At 40.6% G+C, this 15,260-nt stretch overlaps 2 long non-coding RNA genes across 2 annotated transcripts in view; one reads left to right on the top strand and one right to left on the bottom strand.

Annotated features, from left to right (window-relative positions):
- LOC309492842 overlaps positions 1 to 15,260 on the top strand; it is a 66,909-nt gene that overhangs the window by 38,166 nt on the left and 13,483 nt on the right. The gene's annotated exons all lie outside the window — the stretch shown is intronic.
- LOC309482174 lies at positions 923 to 6,277 on the bottom strand. The gene is made up of 3 exons (XR_014200253.1): positions 6,194 to 6,277; positions 4,771 to 5,061; positions 923 to 1,774 (listed from the first exon to the last, which is right to left on the bottom strand). It is a non-coding gene; the product is annotated as an uncharacterized lncRNA (long non-coding RNA).

Here is a 15,260-nt window from a genome sequence, read left to right as displayed (position 1 = left end):
CCTCGCCCTTCCTCTCCCCCGGAGTTACTCCCTGATGTATCTTGCGAATCTATTGTTTTTCCTTTTCATGTTTGATATCATTTTAAATGTCTCAGTGCGATTGTTAAAATAGTCTTAATTTCATTGCATGCATTGGTTTAATGAGAAAGATTGAGAACTTCTCCTCTTTGGGTGATGTCTCTTCAAGATATCTCCCCTCTCCCCCGAAACCAGGTGCTACCCCCTGGGGTACATGAATTGACCCCAAACAACTCTAAAATTATTGGTATAACTCTTTGTTCTGGTCTGGGTGTGTAAGGGTAGGTGACAGATCAGTCTTTGGGAACCTCTAACTTAAACCCCACTCAGTGCTGTGTCAGTGTTTTCTCAAGATTCGGAGATCGACTATTTTTGACTGACAAAATGCCGGCGGCCGGAAACAACAACAGCTTCAGTGAGTTCTTCAAAACCTTTCTTTTTAGCAAACTCTGTGTACACAAACACTGTTCTCAATGCTGGAGTTCATGCGTAGAGCCCCTGGTGATACTTCCAGCACAGTTTCATGTTGTGTCGAGCCTTCTTAGTGTTTTAAAGATAGTGATTTTGATGCTATGATAGTCATGCCCCATTCACTCCCATTCAAAAGGCAATTTGACCGAAATTGAAAATACGCTCAATCTTAAAAGTGACGTTTCCATCCTAATTATGCTTTTAAATGAAAGTTTTTGATTCACAAAAAGACCCCAGGTTACATTTTGGCGACAGTTATCCTTTAAAGGAAAATTAAAGATTTGTTTTTTCTTTTTTTATGTCTATCCACAAAACAACAGAAGAGAATATTTAAAAGAAAAATGCCATACTCCTTACAAATACCCATAACACTTATTATTTTCTCTAAAATGTTTGATTAATGCACAAATCACACACCCTTTTTCACATTTTATTTGCCTGAACCCACGTATACATACACAGGTCACCATCTGATTGAATGATTTCACAAAAGAAAACTGCAAAAACTGTGGAAAAACCGAATTGTATTGTTTAAAAAGTCCAAAGTCTCCAGAAAGTTCTGTGAACATATTACATATTAGTTATACACTGGAAATGAAAGTGCTGAAGAGAAAAGCATACCAGCATAACAACATAATTACTTTTTAAAAGGAAAACAAGTCTCAACAATTATACAATTATAACATCTAAAATGGACCATAGTTTTTATATTCTTTAAGTAGTAGATTTATAGCTAAACAAAAATACTAAATGCAACAATAAAGCGGTACATTGAGAGTAAAGTTTATATATATTCAGGCTAATGTTTTTGTCTTCATGATTTTATTGCATTACATGACGCAACATGACGCTTCTGAACCCAGAATAGATACACCGAGTTTAGGACCAATTGTGAATCCAGTTCCCAGGACTTTGACCTCCAACCCATCAGCACCAACAGATGCACCCGTGTCAACTCCAAGTCCCACTTTCACACCTATTGGACCGGCTTTAGCTGATGCACTGCCGACTTCAGCTCGAGCTACTGCTCCGGCTTTAATCAAATTGGCGTCAGCCCTAGCTGTGGCGTTGGGCCCTTTGGCTTGTGCCTCAAACACACTGTATGCAGCACTAGCTAGTCCAACTCCTGCTTCTGCATAAGCTCCAGCCTTGGGGACTCTCTTTCCTGGTTTGTTTTCAAAAGCACTCGCAAATGTTCCAGTTCCAGCATAGGTGCTGTCTGCACTGGCACCTCCTGGTCTGTCAAAATTGTCAACTATGTATAAGATGTCACTTGAACTAATACCTGAAAATAAAACAAATTAGCATAAATGCAGTGCATGTAGACATATAGTGCATGCAGACATATATATTTTTTTACATAAATTTACCTCACCATAGCTGCCAGAACATCATCAAGATAAAAACATATTTTTACTGCTCCTTGCAAGCTGTTAGTTCTGTATTTGGTGCGATTAAGTCTTGATCTAGGGTTTGTTTTGCCTTCTCAAAACTCTAAATAGACTGGCTCTAATTGTTCAAAAGGCTTTTAAAAATAAAAGCCAACGTGATATTCTGCATCTTCATAATCTGTTAAATCTGCTTGTGTTTCTTGTTTCATTAAAGGTGCTCTAAGTGATGTTGGGTGGCGTCACTTCTTGTTGACGTTTAAAGTATTGTCAAACAAAACAAGACCCTCCCTCCTCCTCATCCGCACACTAACCCCCCAAACCCCACCCCAAATCCTTCTTGTTGGTTATTGGCTGGAACAGTTTGTTATGTTTACTGGTGCAGGTTGGCCCAGTTTGTTTTTGTTGCCGTTTGTGGAGCCTGGGCTGTCTAAAGAGACCGCGTTTTTTTACAGTGTGTTCAGGGGACAGGCAGCGAGCGGATAGTGAGGAGATGTTTGCTGTATGTGAAAAAAAATGTTTTGCCCTAAAAAACGCGTGACATAACTTAGAGCACCTTTAAGTTGTGAAAAGTGGAGCTATTTGGGTGTGGATATATTCTCTGTCCAACTGGTGGGAGTGTGTAGTGGTCACGATACAGAGAGATAGACAGGTAAATATGAAACTGATGTTTTATATGAGTATGCAAATGGAGAACCGGATCAGGATGATGAACTTAGCTGGATAATAATATAGATGTATGTTTGCAGATGGCGGAGCTGAATACGGCAGACTGATGACTGGAGACAGAAGACGGATGATCAGAGAATCGAGGGTAGAGTTCAGTTCAGTGATCTTCAGGTGAGTAGAGAGTCTGTACGTCAGGTAAGGACGAGACCAGACAATGAAATGAAGGGGAAGTGTCTCTTTATAGTGTGTGTAGATGATGATGTGCATGTGCAGTGAATCTGAACTCCGGGGAGAGTGATCGAGTGTGCAGAGTGTGCAGATCTGGTGACTCCGTGACAGTAGTGGATGTAGTGAATCACATTATGAAATAAATGTTTTTACCCAATGCACCCTAGAAATTATTATGACAATGCGTAAAACCACAGAATATAGTTCTGATGGGCAGCAAAAGATTGTTGAGCTTCATAAAATAAAAAGTGGCTGCAATGTGAATGCAATCTCTGATAATATTATAGTAAATTGTAAAAGAAAAAGAAAAAACTAAATTACAACAATAGACAAAGATATAAGAGAGGAGAGACTCTGCTCCCAGTGTGACAGGGGACAGGTCGAGACAGAGCTGTACTTTCTGACCTCATGCCCCAAATATAATACACTAAAACAAAAACAATTTGCAAACATTTCCCAAATATACCCTGAATTCGAATCCATATCAGACACACAGAAACTCCCATATGTACTGGGAGAAATGCCCAAATGTGAAATAATTGCTGCAAAACATGTCTCCTCATGCCATGAAATGAGGACAACCAGTGGAACCTCAGATGGATAAATAATTTTACAAATTTTCAAATAATTATTATTTTGATTGTTTGATATTTTAGTAATTGTGTTTTTTTATTGTTTTTTTTTATAAATGTATTCATGCATTTGTTTACTGATTAATTTTATTGATTATTTGTTCATTGCCTATGTAATGGCCAATGATTTGGCAATACTGTACAAGTCATGCCAATAAAGCTCATTTGAATTGATATAGCCTAATTGTTGAATTGTAAGCACATGAAATAATAATTTATAACATTTAAAATGTATAGTAGCCTACCTGACCTGTATATACTCACTACTGTATGTTTACATCCAAAGGTGCGAATTTAACTTTATGCGCAAAATTGGAATATAGCATAGAGTCGAAGAGAACAAAATCTTCACTTCCTGATAAACTGGCACTAAATATCACTATGAAAAGAAATGTTGTACATAAATGACTTGTGTATCAGAGCCCGCAGACGAAATGCCATAAAGTCATCTTGCTTTGGGATGCCTAAAGATGCCTGTTGTTTGGGAAAACCGTCGAATAACGCCCGTTTATGCGTTTAATTAAATAAAATGTAGTAATCTCACCATTTAATTGAATAAAATATAGTAATCTCACCATAAATGTATTTAATTTAATTCTACTATTTTTCAGTCATCTTTTTTTACTTTACAGTTAGACCGGGGTAAAGCAAGGCAAACTACAATTTACCTCAACAAGGCGACATTATGAACAACACCATTCGTAGAGGTGGAAAAACAAGTTTTTTGTGACATGCAAGATTTTTTGTAATAAGATTTAAATTCAAAAGAAAACTTTTTTTAAATAAAAGTTGCTGATAACTTCTGGATTTGAAATAAAAATAGTGATTATGTGTTTGTGGTACAGCCGTGGATCAGTTGCGCACTGCAAACGCAGCATATGTGAAAGCACGCGTGCTGCTCCTGCACTGCACACGGAGTATATATGCCATATTTTAAAATGCTCATAAAAATCCGTGGATGGAAACATACTGATTCATAGATCGTTTGAAAGCTGTGGTGTCTGACACATTCTATATTTTCAGCAAAGAAGAATTATGAGTATTTCTATGCTGGTGTCATTATTGCCCTGTGCATGGGGGACCAGGACAACAATTTCAGCAATTAAGCACAACAATATTTACAGGTAATTGTGACAAAAAAATGCCACACAATATTTGAGAAATGCCAGAGCAAAATCAGTCAGTTTAGGCTGCAAAAATGTGAACACAAATGTAAAATCCTGGTGGGGACTGTCTGTTAATTTAATACTATCGCACTGTCCGAGAGTGCTTGGGAATATTTTAGAAGTAAATAAATACACAAAATAGGCTACATAAACAAATAACACAAAAATGTAGAGTATTAACTATTAAAATGAACTTACCAGACATTCTGATGTCGCAGGCCTAGAAGGCTCAATGGGTCTTTGGTGGTGTCGCTGGAGCTGTGCTTCAGTCCTTCAGAAGTGCAGCTTCTGTCAAACTGTGTCAAGGTTGCCAGGTCCCAGACACATTTATAGCCCAAAAACTGACTCAAAACACGCCAAAAGGAATGTGTTTCCTTGTTTTGTTTTGTTTTTGTTAAGTCAGGGCTATATAATTCACTTCATTCAAGATTATCAAATTGAACGTTTAAGTTGGGGGTGAAGCGTTGTTCTGATCTCTTTCCTGGAAGTCTATTAAAAGAAAAAAAGAAAAGACAGAAACTGCTAATAATTATAGTATTATTGTATATCACAAATAAGTAGGAAACAGATATCAATTATATTACTCTGTCTCATTGAAATGCATATTCAGCAGCAAAATGAAAATAAATCCTTCATGAGTCACTACAGAGAGCATGCAGTTTACAGAAAAAAACTATATTGTAACAAAGTTAATTAATCTAGCAATTACACAAACAAGTATAGCAATCACAATGTACAGTAGTGAGGTGAATGAACTGTATATTGTGTGCACTCCAAGTGTAGTATTGTACTGAATATTGTATAGCACTGAATGTCTGTGTACTCAGCACTTGCTTACTGTTATAATACAGTAGTCAAACTGAAAAAAAAAAAGAAAGTTCAAAGAAAACTCTGCAGGGAAAGCATGTTACAGTCACAGTGAGAGATTCAGTCTATCAGCATCTTGACTTCATTGTGCTGAGGAATTTGTCTACTTTTTTGTCCATTTAATTTAATATTCAACAATATTATTGATCTCCTGCATTGATACCATTATATGAGAACTGAACTGAGCTGGACGATCATCACGGTTTTCTCCAGAGCGCCTATATGAACTAAATTAATAACTTTTAACAAAACAACAAACAAATAACTTGTAACAAACTTTGTTGCATTATTTTCCTGTTCTCTCTGTAAAGCTGCTTTGAAACACTCTGTGTTATAATAAGCGCTATATAAATAAGCTGACTTGACTCAACATCACAGGCGGTGTCCTCTCTTGCCAGTCAAGGGGACAACCCTCGATTCAATTGAATTGAATTGAATCCTCTTCCTCATACTCATCCTCTTCCTCATACTCATGAGATAATGTGTTGAGAGTTTTGCAAAAAGAGTGCAGGAGATTTACAAACAATGTTTTTTTAACTCCCTGAACTTGTTGAATGTTTTACAGAAAGAGTGATTTATTCAACAAATTGGTTTAGGCTACTGAGGATTTGGCTCAGAGAATGAGGTTTAGCGATGTCAGTTTAGCAAATCAGAAAAGCAGTAATACAATATACATTACTATGACAGTAATTGGTAAGAAACATTGGTCATTACTGAAGCCACATGTTCACATTCAGTGAAAAAAAGTACTTACTGAAGTATTTGATAGAATCTGAAGATATATTTAAATAATAACTTTAAATATTTTGGATACAACCTTATCTCTTTTTCTCTTTTAAAAATATGCTCAAACACTTTCAGAATAATGTTTCAATTCTGCATTGAATTCATCAACATATAACTTATGTCTGTTTTTCTTCTCCAATTCCCAACTCCATGTAAGGAGGAGGCGGAGGCAGTATTAGAATCCATGTGCTGAAGTTTATTAAGTGTAGGCAGCAGACTGAGTAGAAATAGGCAATGTGTAAAAACACTGGTAAATGTCCAAAGGGCAACCAAACCAAGGGGTATCCAAAGGCAGAAGAAGAGCAGGCAAGCGATAAGGTCAAACTCCAGCAACAATCCGAACAGGCAGTCAAAATCCAAAGGGTAATCCTAGAGACAGATATCAATGAAGGCAGGCAAGGGTCAAACTCCAGAAACAATCCAAACAGGCAGTCAAATCCAAAAGGTAATCCTAGAGACAGATATCAATGAAGGCAGGCAAAGATCATACACAAAGTAATCAGACAATGAATAGAGAATGTGTAACGGAGGTATTTTTCTCAATGGGGACTTTTATTTTGACAGGTTTTTCTTTCTCCGGCGTGTTCGCGGGAGATGCAAAGACGTCTGGGAAGAAGAAGAGAGCGCAATAGTTTACGAGGCAGACACGCCATGATTGCTGTACAAGAGGTCGATATTTTTTCCGTTGAAGCTGTAATGTAAAACAGTGGTGCACGTTCGGATTAAGTTTCGTGAGTTTAGTGTAAATCAACATTGTCATGTGAAACTGTAGACGCAGTTGAAACAGAGGTTCGGTCGATTGCGTCATCGGACGGAGAACGGTGTTGGAGACTGGTTTAGAGCACGAGAGAGAGTTGCTAGAGCCGTGAGTTTCATTCAGAACAGTTGTTTTTCCGTTAGTCTGACTAAGAATTTTTGAGCGTCCTGCTGTTTTTCTGGGTGATCTACAGACCGTGTTGGAACGAGGCATTTATTTTTTCTGAGAATCATTTGAGTGCACTTTTCAGTGCGCGAGAATGCTTATGTGAGCTGATTTGTTTTTGGGAGACTGACGATCGTCAATGGTGAAGATTTGTTTTTGAAAGACGTTTTTTTGTGTGATCCAGATCATTTGATCTATGCGTGCCGCGTGCGAGCTGGGCTGAGCTGCGCCATTTTGTTCCAGAAAGTTCCTGAGTTTTCCTGGGCCACGCTGAAACTTTTCTGTGTTTTTTTCATTTTTATTTGCCCTGCCATCCTTACGACATCTCACTGTCCTGTCTCAGCTGTTCATTAAATCGTTACAGCTGTTGTTCAAGTCATCGCAAGTCATCACAGGTCATCACATCAAAGTTGTCATCGCCACAAACTGGTACAACAGTTCGATACGCACACACACACACACGAACACTTCACTGATAACGAACTGAGTGTTTGAACGAACTGAGTGTTTGAACGAACTGAGTGTTTGAACGAACTGAGTGTTTCAACTTTCAATTTGTACTGTGCTTGTGATAACTGAGTCGATTGGAGACTGAATCGTAAAACTGATTCATAAGAATCATTTAAGTGAAGTCAGTGTGATCTATTCAAGTGAAAGAGGTTCTTTGAAGTGAATAATTTGTGTTGAACTATAAGGGTCTAACATCCAGTGTTGTTTATAAATGAGTTTGTGCCCCTATACTGACATTCATTTTGGGGAAACACTTTTGAGGTGTTAAAAAAAGGGTTTGTTTTGAAAGTGTTAACTATTTGAAGATCTTTCAAGAAAACTGTTTATTTTTTATTTTATTTTATTTTTTTGTTACTTTTTGGTATTTTATGCTATTGAAACAGATCCTTCCAGCAGAAATATAATTTACAAAGGGAAGGAAAATAAATTACTAATTGTTAAAACGTAAGACATTTGACAGTTATTTGTGAACTTACCTTGGGGTAGGGGCGTCTCACTTGCACTATTAGGATTAGGTGGGTGGGGATGTGAATTTAAATTTATTTTTCATTACATACACTTCAGGAAGCCACCGTATTGACATACTCACCTGAAGCCTACACTGCCTATTCCTGTAGTCTATCCTCACATAGTGTAAGGTAAAACATATACACATAACGTGCATATTGAGGCTCAAAGCACCGGAGCGGGGACTAGGATCCTTTCGCTTTTAAGTCTTCCAAAGTAGTGTTTTAATTTTCCCCTACGAGGCGAGACTTACAGTCCCGTTACATTTGGCGTCACGAACAGGATAGAATTAGACTGTATTTACCTTTTTGTTTTGTGTCACACGTCCCAGGCCTACAAGCTGAAGAATGGCAGAGTTTGAGGAACTGAAGAAGGAGATGGCGGAGATGCAGAGGCGGTTTGCCGAACAGGCGGGAGCACTCAACCAGGCAAGAACTGAACAAAGAGAGGCCCTGTAACTAGCAAGAGCTGTCATCGAGCATCAGGCTACCGCTCAAGCACCCCCAGCTACCATTTACATTCCCAGGGACAGAAAACTGCCAGAGTTCAGTGGCCGTTCGACCAAAACTGGAGAGTTGAGCGTTGAAGAGTGGGTTGCATCAATGAAATCTGCCTTCCAAGTGATGAGAGTACCTGCAGAAGATTGTGTAGAGTTGGCAAAACAGCATCTCAAAGATGAGGCCAAAGCGACTGTGAGGTTCATGTTGGGTGATGGTGAAAAATCTACCGATGATATCTTTCAAGTCCTACTAGACACCTATGGAGACAAAGTACCAATTGGAACCAGACTGAAAGATTTCTACGAACGAAAGCAAATGCAAGGAGAGATGATACGCTCATACGCATATGACCTACAAGAAAGACTCAGCCGAGTTCAGCGCAGAGAGCCAAACAGAGCAAGCTTCCACGGCGTTAACACTGGAAAAACTGCACGAAGCTATACAGAAGATTGCTGCCCGTCAAGATGAACTTTACCAAGCAGTACACAGTAATAGCAGAGTACAACTTCAACAGAGTCGTCCAAAAAGACAACCCCTAAAGGACAGTGATGGCAGATACATCTGTTATTCTTGTGGTGAACCTGGGCACACAAGCAGGTACTGTCCACAAGGTACTGAAGCAACTACAGTAACTGATCAGTCCCGACGTTCTGCAGTGATGCCTGGGACTAACACAAGAAACGTTCCATCAAGTACAGCTCAAACCAGCCCTGGGCCATCTATGATAAGAAGTCATACAGCTGAATGGACTGACGACGTGACAGAGAAGTTGAAAAGTGGTGCATTTGGAGATTGTCTGACTGTTGAAGTTAGAATAGCTGGTGTTAAGACAAACTGCTTACTGGATACAGGCTCAGAAGTGTCCACTATTACAGAGTCACACTTTAGGAAGCACTTCGGAGAACAAGAGCTGAGACTGTCATCTGCTCACTGGGTACGACTCACTGCAGCTAATGGACTTGACATTCCGGTTCTAGGATGTCTGCAAGCTGATGTGGAGTGTATGGGGAAGGTTCTCCCAGGAAAATGCATCTTTGTGCTGACAGACACAAGCCCACAAGCAGAGGAGATAAAAGGACTTTCAGGAATCATTGGAATGAATATAATCAGTGAGTTCAAGTCAGTGTTCGTCACAGGAGAGAATATGAAGTCAGCCAACAAATATGGACAACCTGCAGAAGCAAAGATACGAAGGATGTTAGCCAGTGTGGAGAAAACCGAAACCCTGAGTCCTGATGGCAAGATTGGGTTTGTCAAAGTCGGTGGAAAACAGGCCGTCACCATCCCTCCACTAAGTGAAAAGGTGTTCGAAGGTCGTTGCAGAGTGCCACCTAAAGTTAAGTGCCAGGTATTAATTGAGCCCACCACTGGTGTGAGCCTACCCAAGGGACTCCTAGTGGCCAATGTGCTAGCAAAAACTGAGGGTGGTAAAGTTTCTGTACGTGTCATGAATTTGAGCGGGCGGACAATCAGACTTAACCCAAGATGCAGAGTGGCAGTAGTGTCTAAACCACAGGAGGTGTTAACTGAGAATACACTAGAGTTTGAGGAGGAGAAAGGGACACTTCATGTCCGACGAGTGGCGCATGTCCAAGCAGTCGAAATCTCTGATAACCCCCCAGTACCAGTCCAGGTGAATTACGAAAAGCTCACCCCTGCACAAAGAGAGGAACTTAATCAGTTGTTGGCAAAGTACAGAGACATATTCTCCAAAAGTGACAGTGACTACGGGTACACACAGTCAGTTACGCATGACATTCACACCGGTGAAGCTCCGCCAGTGAAACAAAGGCACCGTAGAGTACCACCACATGTTTTCCAAGAATTCAAAAAACACGTGCAGGATCTAGTGTCAAGTCAAGTCAAGTCAAGTCAAGTTTATTTGTATAGCGCTTTTCACAATACAGATTGCATCAAAGCAGCTTCACAGTATTAAATTAAAATAATACAACAAAGTTTGTTTCAAGAGGAATTTATTGATTGATAAAATTAAATTAAATATCCCCAAAATATCCCCAACTGAGCAAGCCAAAGGCAACAGTGGCAAGGAACCGAAAAACTCCATCAAGTGACCTAATGGTGTCCTAAAACTCCATCAGGTGCCTTAATGGAGAAAAAAAACCTTGGGAGAACCCAGGCTCAGTCGGGGGCCAGTTCTCCTCTGGCATTGGATAGAGGCCGGATTGTAGTTTGAACTGTAGGATTATATGAATGCCTGGCTGAAGAGATGCGACTTTAATCTAGTTTTAAACTGGGAGAGCGAGTCTGAGCAACGAACAGTATCAGGAAGACTATTCCAGAGTTTTGGAGCCAAATGTGAAAATGCTCTCCCTCCTTTGGTGGTTCTGGATATCCTAGGTATGACCAAAAGCCTTGAATTTAGTGATCTCAAAGAGCGCGATGGATTATAGGGCGATAGAAGATCCGTTAAATAGACTGGAGCTAAGCCGTTTAGGGCTTTATAAGTCAGTAGCAATACCTTGTAATTAATACGGAACTTTATAGGTAACCAATGCAGTGATGATAAAATCGGTGTTATATGATCATATTTTCTTGATCTCGTAAGAACTCTAGCGGCGGCATTTTGGACTAACTGTAGCTTGTTTATTGAGGATGCAGGACAACCAGCTAATAAAGCATTACAGTAATCCAGTCTCGAGGTCATGAATGCATGAACTAACTTTTCTGCATCAGAAACTGATAGCATATTACGTAGCTTAGCAATGTTTCTAAGGTGGAAAAAGGCTGTTTTTGTAACATAAGAAATATGATTTTCAAAAGACAGGTTGCAATCGAGTATAACACCCAGGTCTTTTACTGTAGAGGATAAAGTAACAGGACATCCTATGATGTTAAAGTTGTATTGTGCGAGGTTTTGTGGGCGGTTTTTTGAACCGATAAGTATTACCTCTGTCTTGTCTGGATTTAATAAAAGAAAATTACGCGTCATCCAATCTTTTATATCTTTAACACACTCTGTCAATTTGGAAAATGTAGCGTTTTCATCCGGCCGTGATGAAATATATATTTGAGTGTCATCAGCATAACAATGGAAACTAATTCCATGTTTCCTTATAATATTTCCAAGTGGCATCATATATATTGAAAATAACAGAGGGCCTAATACAGATCCCTGCGGCACTCCATAGTTTACTGGAGTTATGATCGATTTTTCTCCATTTAAATAGACAAAATGGTAGCGGTCAGATAGGTATGATTTGAACCAGCTTAGTGCTTGTCCTTGAACACCAGTATAATTTTGTGTCGAGTGTCACAAGGCATCCTTAAGGAGAGTGCAAGTCCCTGGGCATCCCCAGCAGTAATAGTTGTGAAGAAAGATGGCAGTGTGCGTTTCTGTTGTGATTACAGGAGGTTAAATCAAGTCACATGCAAAGACGCATATCTACTTCCCAGAGTGGAAGAATCTCTGGACGCACTGGGAAATGCTCAGCTGTTCTCCACCCTAGATCTTACGGCCGGCTATTTCCAGGTAGCTGTAAATGAGCGTGATCGTGAAAAGACAGCAGTCACTACCCCGTTTGGACTGTTTGAGTGGACACGGATGCCATTCGGGCTGTGCAACGCGCCAGCCACCTTCCAGCGCCTTATGGGAGTAGTGCTCGGGGATTTGACCTTCGATGTCCTCTTGATATATCTTGATGATATTATCGTGTTTTCTAAAGACTTCAAGAGTCACTGTGAGAGACTAGAGCTGGTCTTTGATCGACTGAAGCGGCATGGCCTAAAGTTAAAACCAAGCAAATGCTTTCTCTTCAGATCAGAGGTAAAATTCTTGGGCCACGTGATTTCCTCTGAAGGAATCCAAGTCGACAGTGAAAAGGTTAGTGCCTTGGATGCTTGGCCTGTGCCTAAAAGTGTGAAAGAAGTGAGACAATTGATCGGATTCATGAGTTATTACCGGCGGTTCGTACCAAAGTTTGCTCAAATAGCAAAACTATTGCATGCATTGATGGGCAGCAAAGACAAAAGGAGAGCCTCTGAACTGTTCATGTGGAGTAGCGAATGCCAGACTGCGTTTGACAAATTGAGACAATACCTGATGTCACCACCTGTCCTTGCTTACCCCGACTTTGGCCTTCCGTTTATCCTCACTACAGATGGAAGTCAACAGGGCCTCGGAGCTGTATTGAGCCAAAAACAAGGTGGAGCAGAGCGCGTCATTGCATTTGCTAGCAGAGGCCTGAAGAGGATCAGAGCGGAATGACAAGTACTATAGTGCATTCAAACTGGAGCTGTTGGCCCTTAAGTGGGCTGCAACAGAAAAATTTAAAGAGTACTTGATGTTCTCCAAGTTCACTGTAATCACTGACCATAATCCACTGCGTTACCTGGAGACCGCAAATCTTGGTGCAGTTGAGCAACGCTGGGTGGCCCAGTTAGCGGAGCTTAATTTCGAGGTTCTGTATAAGCCTGGAAGACTGAACACCAATGCGGATGCTCTATCAAGAATTCCCTCCAGTGAAGTTCCAGAACAGGAAGACACAGAGAAGGATTTCATCAGACTGAACTCTGAGGAAGTGCGTGCATGCCTGTGGCCCGCGCAAGACTCCAAGCAGGGCGAGACTGATGTTCAAGTGGCCGTACAAGCGTCCATCAAGAAAGTGCTGAATGGTTACAGCTGGAATGAAATAAGGGAGCTGCAAAGAACTGATGCCTTGATGGGTCCCTTGTACAATGCACTGTTCAAAGAGAAAAAACCAAGCAGGACGGAACAACAGAGTATGCCACCAGAGTCGAAAAAGCTTTACAGAGAGTTTGAACGTCTTCAACTGCATAATGGAGTGATGTTCAGATGCATTTTTGATCCAAGGGATGGAGAAAAAATTAAGCAGCTGGTTGTTCCGGTCCCATTACAGCGATCAGTTTATGACAGTCAACATGAGCATGGGGGTCATTTCGGAGAAAAGAGTACTCTGACACTGATGAGGCGGAGCTACTATTGGCCTAAAATGTCTAAGGATGTTCGAGGATGGATGGCACAGTGTAAAAGATGTACCCTTGCAAAGGATGTCTTTCCAAGAATCCGAGCTCCGATGACTTATAGCAATGTCACTGCTCCTTTAGAAGTGCTGGCAATGGACTATACTCAGCTGGAAATGTCCTCAGGAGGGTATGAAAATGTACTGGTTCTAACTGATATGTTTACCCGGTTTACAGTTGCCATCCCAACCAAGAACCAAACAGCGAGTACTACTGCAAAGGCCCTCATCAAACATTGGTTTGTCTGCTACGGGTGCCCAGCTCGTCTGCATTCAGATCAGGGAAGATGTTTCGAGGCGCAAGTGATCAAGGAACTCTGTAAAGCCTATTGTATTGGGAAAAGTCGTACAAGTCCCTACCATCCCCAAGGAAACTCTCAGTGCGAGCGGTTCAACCGCACAATGCATGATATGCTGAGAACGTTGACACCTGAGAAAAAGAAAGACTGGAAAACTCACCTACCTGAGCTAGTAATGGCATACAACAATCACGTCCACTCATCCACTGGCTATTCTCCCTTTTACTTGATGTTTGGGAGGGATGCGCGCCTTCCATTAGATGTGTTGGGTGGAAAGGATGTGGAGGCAAGTGATGCAGAAGACTTGGACGAATGTGTGAAGAGTCATCATGGTCGACTAAAGACTGCTGTAGAAGTCGCAAATATGGTCGCACAGGAAGCTTCCAAGAGACGGAAAAGAGTGTATGACCGCAAATCTTCTGGAGCGCTTGTAAGGCCTGGTGACCGTGTGTTGCTACGTAATCACAAACATAGGGGCAGAAATAAGATTCAAGACAAGTGGGAACATGCACCGTACATTGTAGTAAAGCAGAATCATTCAGACATACCTGTATTTACTATCAAACCTGAAAAGGGGGGTCCGTCCAGAGTAGTACACAGAGATCAGCTCCGTCACTGCACCTTTCCTTTGTTACCAAGTACGCCACGTACAACCACATGTAGACCCGTAAACCAGTCAGACTCCGAATCCGAATTCCCAGATCTTGTTTGTTTTCCAGCCACTGCACATAGACAGAGTAAAGATAAAGGGGTGGTACAGATGGAAACCAATGATGTAGAACAAAGAGGAAGTGTAACACAAGAACAGGAGAATGTAGTGGAAGATGTGGTCTCTGAAGTAGAGTGGGGAGTTCAAGAAGTTTCTGATGATGCTGACATTTCAGATGTTGAATGTGAAAATGTTCCAGAGCTCAGACGCTCTCAAAGACAAAATCGTGGCAAATTACCTGTGAGGTATAGAGCTGATTATCTTATGAAATAAGGTAGAAAGAAGAAAAAATTAACTGAGGTTGTGATGAGAAATATGTATGAACTTGTTTGAGATTGAAAAGAATGTATTTTGTACAATGTTGCACTTTTAAATTGTGTTCTGTTTATGTTCCAGGGGCAGGCTGTCTGGAGATGTCGATGGTATGGCAGGGTTTAGCAGGGGGGAATGTAACGGAGGTATTTTTCTCTATGGGGACTTTTATTTTGACAGGTTTTTCTTTCTCCGGCGTGTTCAGAATCAGAATCAGAATCAGAATCAGAATCAGAAAGAGCTTTATTGCCAAGTGTGCTTGCACCCACAAGGAAT

This window comes from Leuciscus leuciscus (assembly GCF_965113295.1).
Source record: "Leuciscus leuciscus genome assembly, chromosome: 1".
Lineage (NCBI taxonomy): Eukaryota > Metazoa > Chordata > Actinopteri > Cypriniformes > Leuciscidae > Leuciscus > Leuciscus leuciscus.
This window is presented reverse-complemented; position numbering and strand designations above follow the sequence as displayed.